This window comes from Carassius auratus, unplaced genomic scaffold (genome assembly GCF_003368295.1).
Source record: "Carassius auratus strain Wakin unplaced genomic scaffold, ASM336829v1 scaf_tig00025698, whole genome shotgun sequence".
Taxonomy (NCBI): domain Eukaryota; kingdom Metazoa; phylum Chordata; class Actinopteri; order Cypriniformes; family Cyprinidae; genus Carassius; species Carassius auratus.
In genome coordinates, this window is record NW_020525450.1 from 517,846 (window position 1) to 529,671 (window position 11,826).

Sequence of the window (11,826 nt, forward strand, 5' to 3'; positions counted from 1 at the left end):
GTATAATGTAAAAGGAGCTCATTCAAATACTGAGGTGCTAAACCATTCAGGGCTTTATAAGTAATAAGCAATATTTTAAAATCTATACGATGTTTGATAGGGAGCCAGTGCAGTGTGGACAGGACCGGGCTAATATGGTCATACTTCCTGGTTCTAGTAAGAACTCTTGCTGCTGCATTTTGGACTAGCTGTAGTTTGTTTACCAAGCGTGCAGAACAACCACCCAATAAAGCATTACAGTAGTCTAACCTTGAAGTCATAAATGCATGGATTAACATTTCTGCATTTGACATTGAGAGCATAGGCCGTAATTTAGATATATTTTTGAGATGGAAAAATGCAGTTTTACAAATGCTAGAAACGTGGCTTTCTAAGGAAAGATTGCGATCAAGTAGCACACCTAGGTTCCTAACTGATGACGAAGAATTGACAGAGCAACCATCAAGTCTTAGACAGTGTTCTAGGTTATTACAAGTAGAGTTGTTAGGCCCTATGATTAACACCTCTGTTTTTTCTGAATTTAGCAGTAAGAAATTACTCGTCATCCAATTTTTTATATCGACTATGCATTCCATTAGTTTTTCAAATTGGTGTGTTTCACCGGGCTGCGAGGAAATATAGAGCTGCGTATCATCAGCATAACAGTGAAAGCTAACACCATGTTTCCTGATGATATCTCCCAAGGGTAACATATAAAGCGTGAAGAGTAGCGGCCCTAGAACTGAGCCTTGAGGTACTCCATACTGCACTTGTGATCGATATGATACATCTTCATTCACTGCTACGAACTGATGGCGGTCATATAAGTACGATTTAAACCATGCTAATGCACTTCCACTGATGCCAACAAAGTGTTCAAGTCTATGCAAAAGAATGTTGTGGTCAATTGTGTCAAACGCAGCACTAAGATCCAATAAAACTAATAGAGAGATACACCCACGATCAGATGATAAGAGCAGATCATTTGTAACTCTAAGGAGAGCAGTTTCAGTACTATGATACGGTCTAAATCCTGACTGGAAATCCTCACATATACCATTTTTCTCTAAGAAGGAATATAATTGTGAGGATACCACCTTTTCTAGTATCTTGAACAGAAAAGGGAGATTCGAGATTGGTCTATAATTAACTAGTTCTCTGGGGTCAAGTTGTGGCTTTTTTATGAGAGGCTTAATAACAGCCAGTTTGAAGGTTTTGGGGACATGTCCTAATAACAATGAGGAATTAATAATAGTCAGAAGAGGACCTATGACTTCTGGAAGCACCTCTTTTAAGAGCTTAGATGGTATAGGGTCTAACATACATGTTGTAAGTTTAGATGATTTAACAAGTTTATACAATTCTTCCTCTCCTATAGTAGAGAATGAGTGGAACTGTTCCTCAGGGGGTCTATAGTGCACTGTCTGATGCGAAACTGTACCTGACGGCTGAATGGTTGCAATTTTATCTCTAATAGTATCGATTTTAGAAGTAAAGTAGTTCATAAAGTCATTACTGCTGTGGTGTTGGGAAATGTCAACACTTGTTGAGGCTTTATTTTTCGTTAATTTAGCCACTGTATTGAATAAATACCTGGGGTTATGTTTGTTTTCTTCTAAAAGAGAAGAAAAGTAATCAGATCTAGCAGTTTTTAATGCTTTTCGGTAGGATATGCTTCTTTCCCGCCAAGCAATACGAAATACCTCTAGTTTTGTTTTCCTCCAGCTGCGCTCCATTTTTCGGGCTGCTCTCTTTAGGGTGCGAGTATGCTCATTATACCATGGTGTCAAACTGTTTTCCTTAACCTTTCTTAAGCGTAAAGGAGCAACTGTATTTAAAGTGCTAGAAAAGAGAGAGTCCATAGTTTCTGTTACATCATCAAGTTGTTCTGAGGTTTTGGATATGCTAAGGAATTCGGATACATCAGGAAGATAACTTAAAAAGCTGTCTTTTGTGGTAGAAGTGATGGTTCTTCGATACTTGTAACAAGAAGTAGAATTTACAATTTTGGCTATATGAAGTTTACACAGAACTAAATAATGATCTGAGATATCATCACTTGGCTGAATAATTTCAACACTATCAACATCAATTCCATGTGACAGTATTAAATCTAGAGTATGATTTCGACAATGAGTAGGTCCTGAAACGTGTTGTCTAACACCAATAGAGTTCAGAATGTCTATAAATGCTGATCCCAATACATCTTTTTCATTATCGACATGGATATTAAAATCACCAACTATTAAGACTTTATCTGCAGCCAGAACTAACTCGGATGTAAAATCACCAAACTCTTTAATAAAGTCTGTATGGTGCCCTGGTGGCCTGTATACAGTAGCCAGTACAAACATAACAGGGGATTTATCATTAACATTGGTTTCTCTGGATAATGTTATATGAAGCACCATTACTTCAAACGAGTTATACTTGAAGCCTGCCCTCTGAGAAATCCTGAAAACGTTATTATAAATTGAAGCAACACCTCCCCCTTTGCCTTTTAGACGCGGCTCGTGTTTATAACAATAATCTTGGGGGGTGGACTCATTTAAAATAATGTAATCATCAGGTTTTAGCCAGGTTTCTGTCAAGCAGAGCACATCTATATTATGATCAGTTATCATATTATTTACAAAAAGTGTTTTCGTAGAAATGGATCTGATATTCAATAAGCCAATCTTTATCATTTGTTTATCCATATTGCATTTGTTTTTTATTTGTTGAACCTCAATTAAATTGTTAACCTTAACTTGGTTTGGACGTTTTTTGTATTTTCTAGTCCGGGGAACAGACACAGTCTCTATAGTGTGATATCTAGGTGAAAGAGTCTATGTGCTGAGAATTAACTGACCTCTGTGACGGGAGGCAGCTAGCAGACGGTCGGTTTAGCCAGTCTGTCTGCTTCCTGACCTGGGCCCCAGTTAGTCAAGTATAAACACTAAGACTATTTGCCATATTTCTAGACAGAAGAGTGGCGCCACCCCAGGAGGGATGAAGACCATCTCTTTTAAACAGGTCAGGTCTGCCCCAAAAGCTCGTCCAATTGTCTATATAACCTATGTTATTCTGTGGGCACCACTTAGACATCCAGCCATTGAGTGATGACAATCTGCTATGCATCTCATCACCACGGTAAGCAGGGAGGGGACCAGAGCATATTACAGTGTCTGACATCGTGCTTGCAAGTTCACACACCTCTTTAAAGTTATTTTTAGTGATCTCCGACTGGCGAAGTCGAACATCATTAGCGTCGGCATGAATAACAATCTTACTGTATTTACGTTTAGCATTAGCCAGCACTTTTAAATTTGCCAAGATGTCAGGCGCTCTGGCTCCCGGTAAACATTTGACTATGGTGGCTGGTGTCTCTATATTCACGTTCCGTACAATAGAATCGCCAATAACTAGAGCACTTTCATCAGGTTTCTCAGTGGGTGCATCACTGAGTGGGGAGAACCTGTTTAATGTTTTGATCGGAACAGAAGAGCGGTGTTTTGACCCACGACTACGCTGCCTCACCGTCACCCAGTTGCCCTGCTGCAGGGGCTCTGCTGGAACCGGACAATGTACAGGAATCCCTGAGCTAGACGCATCCAAAGCCATATCTAGAGCCCTAACATTCTTACTGTCCTCAATTAAAGTTTGGATGCGTGTCTCTAATTCTGAAATCTTCTCTGTCAGCCTAACTGTTTCCCTGCATTTATCACATGTGAATCCCTCATCAGCGACAGAGATAGATAAACTGTACATGTGGCAAGAGGTGCAAATAACAATTGTAGGAGAAGCCATTACTCACCGTGCTTGATGAAATATTCTTACTGCGGTTGTTTAATGAACTTGTGGAAAACTGCAGCGTGAGAGAGGAGAGGAGAGGAGAAAAGAAAACGCTAATGACAAGCTAACGAGACAGCAAACCAACAACAAACAGCATCCGCACATAGGTATCTCTTCCCTCCAAGTGTTCCAGGGCAGAGTGTATGGCCATTGCAATGGCGTCATCAGTGGATCTGTTAGAACGGTAAGCAAATTGTAATGGGTCCAAGGTGTCAGGCAGAGAGGAGCAGATGTGGGATTTGACTAGTCATTCAAAGCACTTCATGATGACTGATGTCAGTGCTACAGGGCGGTAGTCGTTCAGGCAGTAGACGGTTGTTTTCTTGGGAACAGGGATGATGGTGGTTTGCTTGAAGTATGTGGGGATCACTGTAAGTCTCAAGGAGAGGTTGAAGATGTTGGTGAAGACATCTGCTAACTGAACAGCACAGTCCCTCACGACACGTCCGTGTATGCCATCTGGACCTGGAGCTTTGCGGCCGTTGACTCTCTTGATGGCCTTACTCACCTTGTGTGTGGTTAGAACCAAGGGGCAGGTGTCAGTGTCAGCAGGTATTTTCACAGCAGGAAATGTATTGTCTGCCTCAAAACGAGCATAGAATGTATTGAGCTCATTAGATAAGGAGGCAGACAAAGACACACCACTGCTTTGCCTTCCTTTGTAGTCTGTGATGTAGCGTAACCTGCTCTTTTTAAACTCTTTTGTAAACTGCTCTGGCGCTTTTTACAGCGAAACAACTCAGAAAAAAACCACAAGAAAATAAAATACCGATACATTATTTTATAATGTAAAATAATCCCTTTAAAATATTAACACATTGTGTGGCTTTTGGTTGTAATTTTCAGTTAGAGGGCAACAAGAGAAGCAATATAAGACCTCACTGGTTTGCTAGGGATAAGAAGAGGAGAAAATAATGAGAAGATGCATGTGGATGAATAAAACATCCTGAAGACCCACTTTATTTCTCCACTTTAGCCCTGATGCCTTTGAGTTTTTTTTAGTGGACCAAAACTACTGAAACAGCTTACAAACGGCCAAGACGAGAAGTGCTATGCCATCCTGTCAGGATATAAACATGCCAACGCTAATCATAATGCTGCGGCCGCTCAGCACAGAATTCCCTTGAGATCTGGGGCATTTAGACTCCTTGTGGGGAAAAATTGATGGCACGGCATTTGGTTTAAGCCTATACATATATCCATCACAACCTGTAATCTCTTTCAGTAGCTGTAGTCATCATATCAGTATTTTATTTTCCAAGTTGTCTATTCCGACTTGTGTTGTGGTAAAAACAGTATCAGGTAGCGGCAGTAGCTCACCGAGTGCAACCATTTTAGACTATTCAGAATAATGGTGCACCCCATAGTCCAAAATATGTATAAAACTATGTGATTTTTTTAAATAACATATATCTTTCGTGGGTTTTCTATTACATATTTCACTAAGAGACATCATTTATGGTATATTACGCTATACATGTCATAATCCCTTTAAAATATTAGATACTCGAAATATAGGCGATGACGTCACTCAACCCCCAACATGCTCAAAATTCACCCAAAATAATCTTAAAATAATATTTTCAAGGCTTTGGTTTTTTAGATATTAAAACATGCTTCAAAATTACTCCAAATAGTCTTGTTTGTTTATGCTTTGTATCTACTGGTAATATTTTCGTTAGGTTTTTTTTTTATGCTGGTTTGTGCCATAAAAATGCTTGTTTGTGCTGCTTCAGTTTTTTAGATATTAAAATAATATTTAGATCATTCTAAGGTCACTCAGCAACCCCATACTCCAAATGTACCCCTAATAATCTTGTTTGTTTGTGCTGCTAATATATATTGTTTGCCAAAGCTCCGAACTGGTTCATGGAACGAAAATTTAAACTAGAAACAAAACAAAATTTTCACAGGAACAAAAACAGAAACAAAAACTAAATTAATTTGAATCATTCAGAACAGAAACGCTCATTTAAAATTACTATTAACTAGTTGATAAGGTTATTTTATTGTTCTCTTTAATATTTCAATCAGACAGTGACAAATCAGAATTGAAAAGTAGAGCATGTGACACTAGTGCATCAAGCGTGAGTGAAATGCCTGTGCAGCAGTCATAGGCAGGTCCATTTCTCCGGCCTGATTATATTTGTTTTAACCACAAAGTTGGCTACCCATAAAATTTTCAGAGCTATGTTTACGTAAAACATGCTTAGAAATGTTAAGATTAGCCTTACATAGTAATGCAATCCATGTTTTTGTTTCTCTTCTGTAATTAATGCAATTAATTCACAGCTGAATACATTTCATCCATGGTGAAGGATGTATTAGAAGAATATAATGTTCAATTAGGGCAAGTTTACTCAATGTCAGATAATGGCGCTAACATGTTAAAGCCAGTGTCTTTCCTATCTGATATGCAAGAAGATACCCCATCTCAAGAGAATGAAATTGATCCCATGGGCACAGGAATGGAAGAGGATGAGCTAGCTGCAAACCAGGGGGAAACTCTGATTTGGTAATTGAACGTGACTCTGTGATATCAGGACATGTGTTGTGCAGTGTGAGGTGTACTCAGGTAAACCCTGCAGTTAGTGGTTGACATCGCATTAAAAGAGCAACGGTCATCCAATTTGATTTCTAAAGCTAGATGTGTTGCAAAAAAGTTGAGCACACACAATGTTGTCAGTCTTCTTAAAGGGGGGGTGAAATGCTATTTCATGCATACTGAGTTTTTTACACTGTTAAAGAGTTGGATTCCCATGCTAAACATGGACAAAGTTTCAAAAATTAAGTTGTACGTTTGAAGGAGTATTTCTGTTCCAAAAATACTCCTTCCGGTTTGTCACAAGTTTGGGAAAGTTTTTTTCGAGTATGGCTCTGTGTGACGTTAGATGGAGCGGAATTTCCTTATATGGGTCCTGAGGCACTTCTGCCGGAAGAGCGCGCTCCCGTATAGCAGAGCACTGAGAGCACAACAGACTTCACTGATCAGAGCCAGAGCGTCGACAAATGTCACAAAAGAAGTGTGTTTTTGGTTGCCAGGGCAAGACAACCCTGCACAGATTACCAAAAGAGAAACAGCATGAAGGGACCAGTGGATGGAGTTTATTTTTACAGAGCATCAACGGAGCTGTGCAAGTGTTTGTGTTTGTTCCCTGCATTTCGAAGATGCTTGTTTTACAAACAAGGCCCAGTTTGACGCTGGATTTGCGTATCGTTTATTTCTTAAGGATAATGCAGTCCCAACGAAAAAGGGTCACGATCGTGTGTTGGAACCGCATGCGGTGAGTAAAACTGCTTCAAATATCTCTGTGTTGTTAACTTAGCTATCAGCGCGTAAGCACATCAAGTAAACAACATGCGATGTTGTCATCAAACTGCACTTTCCACATGTAGAGCTTAAAAAAAAAAAAAAAAGACGACATAAAGTGAAACTTAGTCATTTTCCAAAACCGCTAAGCAAATATATACAGTTTCAGTACATACCACATAGAGACGTCGTTGCTGATGCTGCTCTTGTTAAATTTCAGCCTCTGGATCATAAATATATGCTGAATCTGACTGTTAGCCATGGTTTGTTTGGGATGATGGTTTTTTTAATGTCACAACTTCCAATCGCTCTCAACGCAAAAGCCTACTGGCGCTCGTGATTCTTTAGCTCCGCCCACACGTCACGCCTCCAGCCGGTCGTGTTTTTCCGGGAAAAATCGGTACAGACTATCTTTCTCTTATGAATATAATAAAACTAAAGACTTTTTGGAGTTATGAAGGATGCAGTACTACTCTATAGGTACTCAAGATTAACAGGATATTGAGTGAAAACAAGCATTTCACCCCCCCTTTAAGAGAATGAGGCACAAAAGGGCAGTTGTTGACTGTCCAACGCTGTGGCATTCTACACACAATATGCTGGAGTGGCTTTTAGAGCTCAGGGCCCGTGTTCATAAAGAATCTTAATGCAAAAAGTAGCTCCTAGTGACAAAATTCTAAGAAAATTCTTAGAAATGTGGGCGTTTACTCTTAAAATTAAAGAAAAAATCCTAGTAAAGAAGAAAGTAATTCAGAAAGCATCTTAACCCTTAAAAGAGGTCTTAAGGTCAAACTTGTTAGGAGCGCAGACGAGGACTTTTAGAGGTTTAAGAGTTTCTTTAGCAGAGGAGAAAATGGCAGAAAGACGAAGAGGCGGAAGAAATGTGTTGCAGACAATGGATGACAGGGAGTTAATTAGATGCTATAGATTAGCTAGTGTCTATCACATTTTCTAACTGTTTTTAAAATCATTTTAAGTAAATGTTTTAATCATTTTAAAAGTTTTAAAATTGCTTGTTTTATTTTTGTTATTTTTCTTCATGATTATTTTACTTTCATGTAAAGCACTTTGCATTACCATTGTGTACGAAATGTGCTATATAAATAAACTTGCCTTGCCTTGCCTAGATCCTGCAGCGATCATGTTTGTGACTGATCTTATTAGAGATGTGCTAACATCTCCGACACAGCGCAGAAATGCCATAGCACCAGAAATTAAAGTAATCACTACATTACGATATTTGGCAACTGGGAAAATGCAACAATGCAATAGTGATGATTTGGGTCTGTCACAACCTTCTGTAAGCAGAGTGATCACACAAACAATTACAGAACTTTCAGAACATCTTATTGTGTCGCAGTTCATTTAGTTTCCACTAAGTAGTTTCATTTAGTTTCCTTCTAATAATAAAAAGGATTTAGATACACACATATAATGTGTGTTTGTGTGTGTGTGTGTGTGTGTGTGTGTGTGTGTGCAGTGCCGGCCCGAGCCTCTTGGGGGCCCTAAGCAGAATTTGATTTGGGGGCCCCCCTCCCACCACGCAGAGTCACCTGTGCTTCAAGATTATTGACACAAATGTCACGCTATAATGTTACATTATAAATGAATACAGTGAGGATATGTATTAATACAAAATAAATAAATAAAAATCAATACTTAACATACTTTACTCTTAAACTTCTGAATACAAACTGTCACAAAACATGAAATAAATCATTTGCAAATGTCCAAATGCAAATGTGCATTAAATCTGCAATCTTTTAAATGAAACTAAAATAGACAAACATTAATATAATAAAAAATATAATGTTACAATTTTTTTTTTTTTAATAATGAAAGCAAACATAACAACAGCTAGGATTCAACAATGACAATTGTACAACAATGACCTCAAAATTGTCCCTTCCTAGCTTTTCAGGAGGCAAAGTCACTGATGACATCAGGACAGCAGGATTGTATTGTTGTGCCCCCCTTCCTCAAATATGTTGATGGAAATAAACACCTACTATATATGTGAAAATAGAACTTTAATCAAATAAAAAAGTATAAGAATAGATTGTATTATTTACAAATTACAATTGTAGCTCTCGACATTTACCTATGGCTATATCTTTATTATGACTAATTTATTTCATAGCCTTAAGCATTCAGAAATCATGCAAAAGGAAATTTAAGCAGTTTTACTATGATAAAACCATGGTTTATTTTTGTAAGGGTTTGTGATATGCACGTTTTTTGTTGAAGAAATTATATAGGCTGTGTCATCTATAGCAAAAAATATAACAGCAGCAATTACATGGCATTTGGCTCCCTTTGCAGGCATTTGTAATAACATGTACATAAATTGTTTATTTTATATGTGCCTACATTATATATTTTAACGGTGTTATTATTAATCAATCATTATTGCCTCATAGTTTTTTAATATAATACATTTTAAGTCATTTTAAAGGCTATTGATGGCTTAGGTCTGTTTTTATAGCAACAACAACAATAACAAAAAAAGATTACAGTATATTAATACTTCTTTGTAAATTATTATTTGAAGTAACAAAACCATTGTTAATTTGCAGTTGCCATGGCTACAAGAACAATGATTTGTGGTGTTATTGATAAAACCATTGGTAATTTTCGTAAGGGAACCTGGAAAAAAAAAACTTTAACAGGAATGTGTCTGAAAGTCATAAATGGGCCTCGTTTTTACCTAAATGATTTATAATTTATTTTAATATATATAAAAAATGTATAAGGTGTGCATTGTAGTTGACACCTGAATGAACACATTACAATTGTTTTATGACTGCAAGTCTTTCTTCAAATTTGCCTTTGAGCCCATGTGAAAAAGTAGCATAATTTACATATGATTTACGGTTTATTTTAATAAACATTAAACATTATATTCAATTGTGCATTATAGCTGACACCTAGATGAACAATTACAGTTGTTTTTATGACTGTAAATCATTCTCCTCAAATGCTACTGACGTTAGAAAAGTGTATAACAATATCGCATGTAACTTAAGAGACGGTCCCTAAATTTGAGACTCTCGAACGTACAACGTCAAGCCAACTTTATGTCCTTTTCTTATTTCTCTTTTCGGCACCAGAGGGATACATCCTTTTTGTGACATGGCTTATCATTTATTATAGTGACGCGCACTTGCACGCCGGCGCGAATTGTCAATGCACGCGAGGTGTCTATGCGCAATTGCGCATGACTCAAACGCTAGCAGACACAGCAGCAGTTGTCGGTAAATAAGAAATTTCTTGTCTTGAATTATTAATTTATTCGTTCATTATTCATTCATTTACATCACTTGTTTAAGTTATTTAATTGTAAAAAAAAAAATGATTGGTGGGCCCCCTGGTGGCCAAATAGTGGCCAGGGGGCCCCAAGCAGCCGCTTAGTTCGCTTATGCCTCGGGCCGGCCCAGTGTGTGTGTGTGTGTGAGAGAGAACGGTCAAATAGGAAAAATTACGCATGTAAATTCAAAGTGAGAATTAGAATAGACCCTATACTTAAAATCACTCTTTTTTTCTTTCTTGGACAACCAACCAATCACAGTCTTCAAAGGATTGTGTCATACATAGCAACAGGGTCAACCCCGCCTCCTCACTAAGATGAAAGTTATTTGTCTTTTCCTTACTCAGAGTTGCTCTCAGATCGGTCCTGAATCGCTCTTAAGCTAAGACTCCTACGTAAAAGTTTTTAAGCTAAATTAAGAGTTTTCTCAGAGGATTCTTAGAATCTTTATGAATACGGGCCCAGGTATTTTGTGAGGACATGTCAACAAATATTAAATAACTGCATTTTGGTGAGAATGAATGGGAGGCAATATCCAGCTTGGTGCACGCACTGAAACCAGTGTAAATTGCTACGAAAAGCCTCCAATCTGACCAGCTCACAGCGGGTGATTTCTACTGTGTTTGACTTCAGTGTCTACTGTGTACTGACAGAATTGACAATCCCTTTGCAAAACGCCTTGTTAAGTGTCTCAAATCATGACAGACAGCCTTCTTTGACAATGATGCCTTTGTGGCTGCTTTATTTCTCAATCCTAGATACAGGTTTTTTTTATTAGCGATCTTCAATCCAAAAATGCAGAAATTCACTTGTGTCGTGCCTGGGAAACCATTCAGAATATATCTTGCAGCAACATGATGGCACAGCACAGTCCGTTCCAATCATCCGATGATGACGACGAGATAGAACAGCTGTTGATGGCAAAAGAAAAAGAAATCACAACAATAAAACACTCAGGTTTCAATCTCATCTGTTTTGGATATGTATTCCAGAGAAGCACGCTTTAAGAGGAGTGAGTGTCTTTTTAAGTACTGGCAAGTGTTGCTCCCACTAACCCAGATTTGCACAAACGTGCTATGAATGTAATTGCACTACCTGTGTGTGTGTGTGTGTGTGTGTGTGTGTGTGTGTGTGTGTGTGTGTGTGTGTGTGTGTGTGTATATATATATATCATAAAGGGGAAAGGATGAAAGTGTCATTGTTTCTTCATGTGGTGGGTGAAGAAGCATTGGAGGTATACAATAATTTTACTTTTGAAGGAGAGAGTTTGCGTTTGCAGCCAATAATGGATACATTTGGAGTTGAATAGAGAAAAGTGCCAATTTGGAGTAACAGAGTTAACATTTCTGGGTGACAATAACTACGTTAACATGCACCCAAATAATCCCTTTGTAAT